Raw genomic sequence first — 8,572 nt, 5'->3', positions numbered from 1 at the left:
CCTGCTGTATAGTATGCTTATTCCTTGCATGATTTACTTCAGCATAAATATAAAATGCTTTGGGTAAGACACTGTAAGATATTTGCTGCAGCAATATATGATTAACTTAAAGTAAAATTATTATGTGAAAGTAAAGGCATGATAAATCTGAGAGTTCTACTTCATTCTTTATAGTTTTTGTCCATTTTATCAGTCAAAGTTGCTGATATCAATCATCCAAGTTCTGGGAAGTGAGAGGACTAAATTTGGGCATTGTATTAGTATATTGATTAATCATTGTTGTGGTAGGGCTGTAGGGATATTTGGATTGGTTGAAATCTAGGCCAGTGCCATCAGAGTGTAAAACGTTTTTCTTCATATGTGTATATAGAAACTATCACGGTCTTAACTCACAGGTGTCACACACAGTGAATTAGAGACAGGATTCAGTATATTTTGGATACAATTGATAAGAGAACCTTGAGAAGGAAGATGAACAAGAGAGGGGAAAGTAGTCAATGCTACAGCATACATCCATCATGCCCTATTCCCCTGCTCTCCCAGATTACATAGGCTCCATGGCCCTTGCGCTAGACACAGCTAGGTTAGTTTCTACACGGTCCGACTCGACCGCTTGAGTCGCTGCCGCTTGGGTCTTCGTCAGGTGCGTGACATTCCCCTCCGCTTGTTTGCCTGCTTGTCCCCAAGCGGGTGAATTTGGATAATCTTCAAATAGCCTGTTCTTGTTCTCCCAGGTGACCCAAGATGAAGGCATATTAGACCACTGAACAAGGACCATGGTGAAATTCTTGTTGCCTGCTTGAAGTTCCTTAGTGTCCACAATAGCGATAGGAACAGTAGATTCATCCATGGAAACACAATGAAGAGGAAGATCAAGCTCGGCTGTGACCTGAGTTGGCAATGCAGGTTTCAAGAGGGAAACATGTACGACAGGATGAATCTTGCTGCCTTGGGGAAGATCAAGCTTATATGCAACAGCACCCACCCGTTGTAGGATCTTGTATGGACCGAAGTACTTGTAGCTCAGTTTTTGATTTGAACGCCGAGCAATAGAAGTTTGTACATAAGGTTGTAGTTTTAAGTACACACTGTCACCCACTTGGAATGATCTTTCCATTCTTTTCTTGTCTGCTTGGCTCTTCATGCGTTGCTGGGCACGCAACAATTGTTGTTGAACCAACTTGTTCATATCCTCTTTTTCTTTAAGCCATTGAACTAAATCAGGTGTTGTCTCGGAAGTGCCATCTTGAATTCCAAAGTGTTTAGGTTTGTAACCATACAACACTTCAAATGGGGACTTGTTCAAAGCAGAGTGAAATGTTGTATTATACCAATATTCGGCTAAGGACAACCATTTGCACCACTTGGTTGGACAAGCACTACTCATGCATCGCAAATAAGTTTCGAGACATTGATTTAATCTTTCTGTTTGGCATCCGTCTGTGGATGGTAACTAGAGCTCATATTCAATGTAGTATCAGTTAACTTGAACAACTGCTGCCAAAAGATACTAGTAAAAACTTTATCTCGGTCTGAAATGATTATCTTTGGCAACCCATGAAGCTTGTATATTTGGTCCACAAATACTTGCGCAACAGACATAGCAGTGTATGGATGTGATAGGGGAATAAAATGGCCATACTTTGTGAATTTGTCGATGATGACCAGTATAGTGTCAAACCTGCCCGATTTGGGAAGGCCTTCAATGAAATCAAGGCTGATAATATCCCATGCTTGTGCTGGAATTGGAAGTGGTTGTAGCAGTCCTGGCATACGTGTATGCTCTGGTTTGGCTTGTTGACAAACTGTACAAGCCGTGACATAATCCTTGACATCTCTCTTAAGATTCGGCCAAGCAAATAAAGCTTTGATCTTATGGTAAGTGGCAGTAATTCCACTATGGCCACCAATGCCTCTTGCATGGAGAGCTAATAGAATTGCTTGCTTAGCCTCATGGTGATTACCTAACCAGATGCGGTCTTGGTATTTGATCACACCATCGTGTAATGAATAGTCATTATCATCAGGGCTTTTCAGACTGAGTTGGGTAAGTAATTTCTTTGCTTCGGGATCACTGGCATAACTTTCAACTACCATTTCCAACCACTTCGGTTTACTGATTGAAACTGCGGATAATTCCTGATCTTGAGATTTGCGAGAAAGAGCATCTGCAGCTCCATTTGCCGTGCCTTGTTTGTACTTGACCTGGTACTGGAGGCCAAGTAATTTACAGAAAGCCTTATGCTGGATACTATTAGTCAGTTGTTGTTCTTCGAGATGAATTAAGCTCTTATGATCCGTGTATATGGTGAATTTTTTATGTTGAAGATACGACTTCCATTTCTCCACTGCCATGATCAAGGCGAGGCACTCTTTTTCGTAAGTAGAGTAAGCTTGAGTACGGGAGTGCAATGTTTTGCTCAAGTAGGCGATAGGGTGACCATTTTGGGACAGAACTGCACCAATTCCTATCCCTGAAGCATCAGTATGTAAAGTAAATGGCTTGCTGAAGTCCGGCAAGGCTAAGACAGGAGCCTGAATGAGAGCTTGCTTGAGAGCTAAGAAAGCAGTATGTACCAAGGGAGACCAAACAAATGGAGTATTCTTCTTTAATAGTTCTGTCAACGGTTTACTGATAGTGCCATACTATTGGATAAACTTCCGATAATATCCTGATAAACCAAGAAATCCCCTCAATTGTTTTAGAGTTGTCGGTGTTGGCCAATCTTGGACAGCTTGGATTTTTGACCCATCTGTTGCTACCCCAGCAGCACTTATGACATGGCCCAGGTATTCCAATTGTGGTTGGGCAAACGAGCATTTAGTGGATTTCACAAATAACTTGTTCTCTTGTAGAATATGGAAAACCATTTGCAGATGCTTTTTGTGCTCCTCCAATGTGGGACTATAAATAAGAATATCATCCATGAAGATTAAGACACCCTTTCGAAGCAATGAAGCAAATAAACTGTTCATCGCGTTCTGAAAAGTGGCTGGCGCATTAGTCAAGCCAAATGGCATAACTTTGAACTCCCAATGCCCATGGTGGGTTTTAAACGCCGTTTTATGCTCTTCTCCTGGCACTAGCCGAATCTGGTGATACCCAGACCTGAGATCAAGTTTAGTGAACCATCGGGAACCTGCTAGCTCATCTAGGAGTTCGTCAACTATTGGTAAAGGATACTGGTATATCAGAATGAAGTATGGCGTTGTATAAAGATTTGACCGAGAAAGAGCCATCTACATGTAAGTTCCACCTAAATTCATCTGGTTCAGGTGATAGGTTAATATCCCCCAACCTTTGAATTAGTGCATTCCATGCCAATAGTCTTTGTCCTAGCAAAACTCTTCTGAACGTCACATTCGGTGGCGAGGTAGCCATTACTGTAGCAATGGTATTGACATAGGCATCCCTAATGGGCCTGCCGAAGATAGTACCCGGGGTTTATTGAAGGCCCACTACTCGAAGAATAAGAAGATTCGGAAGCCCAAGATGTTATTAAGGAAAGTTAGAGTTGTAATAGAAAGTCTTATTTGTAATCTTACGGGATGAGTTTGAAACCTTCCCGGACTTTGTAACTTGTACAAGCACGAATCCCTCGGCTCCGCCTCCTATATAAGGGGGAGTCGAGGGACGCAGAGATCATCGAATCATTGTCGACAAACCCTAGTTTTCATAATCGTCGAGTACTTTTCGGCTGAAACCTTCGAGATCTACTTGCCCTCTACTTCCAACTAAACCCTAGCCTACAATCCATAGGCATTGACAAGTTAATACCTTGTCAATTGGCGCCGACCGTGGGGATTAGAGGCGACAAGGAGCTGATCTCGATGGCACGTTCAAGATCGTCGACTTCATCAGTAGCAAGCAACATCATGGACAGAGGTAAACAGATCAAAACTGGTCTTGTTGATTTTGTTCCTCACCCGCCCTCCCGTTTGGATGCATATGCGTATCTGGAGGATCCAATGAAGATGACGTTTGGAAAATTCGATTTCCGCGTCGAGAAAGAAGGAGTGTATCGTCTCGAAGTTCCGATCTCGTCGGGATTTTCGTCGGGTGGTTCTGATCTCTCAAACTCAGTATCATCCGTCGAGTCCAAGCGATAAGGAGATTTCGTCGCCACGCTTCATCGACAGCAGGGCAAGTGAAAAACTCGCCAAAATCTTCAGCAACATGTCCTTCGAATCATCGGCGGACTCTTATATAAGCGATGACTCGAGCGATACTGATAGCTTCGACTTCATCGACAAATCCACCTCTATTGGGAAGGTCTTCACCAAACTCTATGATGGTGTCACCAAACCAAGCAAAGTGAAAACTCCAAAATATCATCAAGTTTTTGCCGTTGGAGATGCAAGTCGCGATCAAGAGGAAACATCGGAGGCTTTCGACGATTTGGGCAACCCCTATGTCGATCCCTCAGATCTAAGGAGAGGTATGGGCACTAAATATGTCGGGCCCACACCACGCGTCAGAGTTCAACTTCCACAAACAGCCTGGGATAGAGCTGCGAAAGCTTTAGATGGCTCGGAACCAATGACGACAACTGGTACAGTCCAAGAACTGCAAGCTTATCAATATAGACTCTCCCGAGCTGGAAGAGAACTGGAAAAACAGACAGAAGCTCTAAACAGAAGAAGGGAGGCAGCTTCCGCGTCAAGCCGACGAAGGGCAGAGCAAAGTCGACAACTCGGAACCTCGGGAGATAGCCATAGAGAAGCTCTGGAACGGAGCAAGGTCAAGGTTGCAACACATACCTGAAGGAGAAAGAGAGTACCTGGTTCAAAATCTCGACATGTCTTTTATGTCGATAGACACAAGAGGGAATATTATCCCTAAGACACCAGAAGCTGGGTATATGGCGACACAAGCCTTTATCCTTGCATCTAGGCCGCCTCCAGGGGATCCAAGGGAGGCTTTGTACAACATGGCAGTGGCAGGAGCTGAAGCCATGGGAACGGTGTTTGTATCAACACCGCCAGAAGGAGCTGCAAGGCAAAATAGTCCACGACCTACGGCAGCAGCAGAAGCAAATGTCGAAGGAACAAGTGGAGCAAGAGATACGGCAGCACAAGCAAGGGTAGACAGAGCACGGCAAGGCGTAAGGGAACATCGGCATTCCCCGGAATTAAACGACGAGGATATGTGCGGTTTGCCGTGCTTTACAAGGAGAGTACGAAAACTCGAGTCCCTTCGGGATTTAAGTTGCCCGATCATTTCAAAAAATTCGACGGCCTGCAAGACCCGGAGGATTGGCTAGTTGATTACCTCGAGACGGTGAAGTTAACTCGGAGGGACCAGGGCAACGACCATGCAAAGCATTCAGGTGCACTTAAGTGGAGCTGCACGATCTTGGATCAAAAAGCTTCCGCCAGGATCTATCGACAGCTGGGATAGCTTTGAGGACATATTCGTCAAGAATTTCCGATCCACTTGCAAGAAGTCCGCGTCTCTAGAGGAGTTACGGGCGTGTCGCCAGAAGCCAGACGAGCCAATGAGAAAATATATCCAAAGGTGGAACATCATAAAAACTCGGCAGAAAATATATCTGACGAGAGGGCAATAGATGCATTTGTCGCAGGGATCAGGCGTGGAGATTTTGTCGAAGATTTGGGAAGAACCAATCCAAAGACAGTATCGGCATTAATGGAAATAGCAAATAGATGGGCAGATGGAGAAGATGCTGTCCACAACAAACGACATAGATCGCCAGAGGAGGACCGCGGTCGAAATTATCAATCAAGGCGACGATTTCCTCGGCAGTACTCGAGTTATGACGCTCCAGGTCAAATTTCGGCTGGTTTTCGAGCCAGTGCAGGAGGAAACAATCGAGATGACTACCAGAGAAGTAATGAGCAACGAAGTGACAACAGAGACGAATTTCGACAAAATAGGCAAAACAGCGGGCCAAGGTTCCAGAGGCCTTTTGTATCTCCCGAAGAAATGATGAACGGGCCGTGTCAGATGCACTTTTTCCTCGACAGCAACGGAAAAGACAGTCGAGACATCTGCAGAAGGATTGTCGAAATTTCCGGGCAATGCCGAGATATGCGGGGCATGCTAATGCTCGAGCAGACGCAAAGAAACCCTCAAGAACCCGTAGTGAGGTCCACCTACCACCTCCTCCCGCGATAACGGATGACAATCGACATCAGCCTAAGAATAGCGGCGGCGCCGCACCACCACCTTACGTTGATCCCAATTCTAATGGAACGGTCTCGATGATTCAGAAGGGAAGGCCGTCCAATAGAACTCAAAAAGTAATCTCGCGACAGGTGTTCATGGCAGAGAAAATGCCTCCACCAACAGTTGAGTACCTCAATTGGTCAGGGCAAGACATCGGCTTCACCATAGCAGATCATCCGCAGCAAGTTCCCCGACCAGGGCAGTCAGCACTCATACTACCAGCGGTCATCGCAGGATTCGACGTGTCTCGCGTGTTTATAGATGGCGGCAGCAGCTTGAACCTCATGTACGCAGATACATTAAGGAAGATGAACATCTCCCTAGCAAACCTGAAACCAACAGACACGAGATTCCACGGCATCACACCAGAGAAGCCAAGCTATCCGTTGGGAAAGATAAACCTCGACGTTCAGTTTGGGACCCGAGAAAATTACAGAATCGAGAAATTGGAGTTTGAAGTCGTAGATTTCCCGTCACAATACCACGCTCTGTTAGGACGACCAGCATATGCTAGATTTATGGCGGTACCACACTACACATACCTATTGTGGAGGATGCCCGGACCCAAGGGACCAATCACAATCAAAGGAAGCTTCGCCCTAGCCGATAAATGTGACAAGGATTTTCATCGACTATCAGAAACTTTCGGGATGCAAGCAGAATATATGGAGGCAAGGCTTACAACTGATTATGATGTGCTGCCAGATGTAGGAAGGCCAAACAAAGAATCAACTTTCAACGCTGAGAAAAATTCCAAGGAGGTACAGATTCACCCGACAGATCCAAAAAAGACGACGTCCATCGCAAAAGACATGGACCTCGCATAGGAAAGCGCGCTCGTCGAGTTCCTCCGTGAGAACTGGAAAATCTTCGCATGGTGTCCAGCTGACATGCCAGGGTACCCGAGGAACTTGCCGAGCACCACCTAAATTTGGATCCACTCGCGAGACCAATCAAACAACCTTTGCGGCGTTTTTCGGAGCCAAACCGCAAAGCTATGTTATCGAAATAGATCGATTACGCGAAGCTGGTTTTATCAAAGAACCGCACACGGAGGCTACATGGGTAGCAAATCCAAAGATTAGTGCCGAAGAAAAACACTAAAGTCCTTCGCATGTGCGTCGACTTTACGTGTCTCAATAAACATTGCCCAAAGGATCACTTCCCCCTCACAAGGATCGATCAAATCATCGACTCCACGGCAGGATGTGAATGTCTTTCCTTCTTGGATGCATACTCTGGTTATAACCAGATCAGGTTGAAAGAAGAGGATGAAGTCAAAACAGCGTTCATCACACCCTACGGCGTGTTTTGGTATAGAACAATGCCTTTTGGTCTAAAAAACGCGGGAGCAACATACCAGAGGATGATGCAGAAGTGTTTGGCGACACAGATTGGAAAGAATGTGCAAGTATATATTGATGATGTCGTCATAACATCAAAAAAGGGGACAACGTTGATCGAGGATCTGAGGGAAACTTTCGACAACCTCGACAAATTCTGCCTCAAGTTGAACCCGACGAAGTGTTCTTTTGGCGTCCCAGCAGGAGAGCTTCTTGGCTTTCTAGTTTCAGCAAGAGGGATTGAAGCAAACCCTGATAAAATACAGGCTATCGTAACAATGAGGAAGCCAACAAAGTGACGGCTTCTCCTTCTCCTCGACAAGTAAAAGTCAAAGTCTAAGTCATAGTCACACGCGCTCTCCACACGCGGTCTGTCACGACGGGCTTCTACTTATAGAGTGCAGCCATGGTTGGAGGGAACAGAGGCAAGCAGGATGATCAAAGATGAGTGGAGAGGATGATGTACATGTACGGTCCAGATACAAAGTGTCACGGATTGATGATTTGGCACTCTCTCATTAATCAGATGGTGCCATTAACCATACAGAGTAATTGGTTGGCGCCTCCTCGATTTTCTGGTTCCATCGGTTTAGCTGTGGAGTGACTACAAAGTCTTTAACTTCTGAGTAATTAACTCCTAACTTCCATGACACGGATTACCAGGCGTGCTTAATTTATGTAGACTATTTTACTATTCCGAGAAATTTGCATACCCTTCTCAGTTATGTGGTGCTTCAAGATAAAAGAAAGGGACGACTTGTTTTTACCAGCGTGCTTGGAGTTTAGACTGCGGTTCTACTCGCACACATGTAGTGGCCAGGGAGTTAAATTCATATACTCAAAGGCATGTATGCAACACGGAATTACTGCGACTCACAAAAATAACCACAGAAAGAGGTGAAAATTTCTTCTTGTGCGGACATATATATGAAAATTCCCAAAAATAAGTATTTATTGATCAAATTTTACAAGCTACACATACAACATCTAACTCGATCGGATAGCTAATACCTCCATGGTATAGCAGCTACCATCACCC

This window comes from Lolium rigidum, chromosome 5 (genome assembly GCF_022539505.1).
Source record: "Lolium rigidum isolate FL_2022 chromosome 5, APGP_CSIRO_Lrig_0.1, whole genome shotgun sequence".
Classification (NCBI taxonomy): Eukaryota; Viridiplantae; Streptophyta; class Magnoliopsida; order Poales; family Poaceae; genus Lolium; species Lolium rigidum.
The sequence above is the reverse complement of the archived record's forward strand: the minus strand, read 5'-3'. Positions refer to the sequence as shown.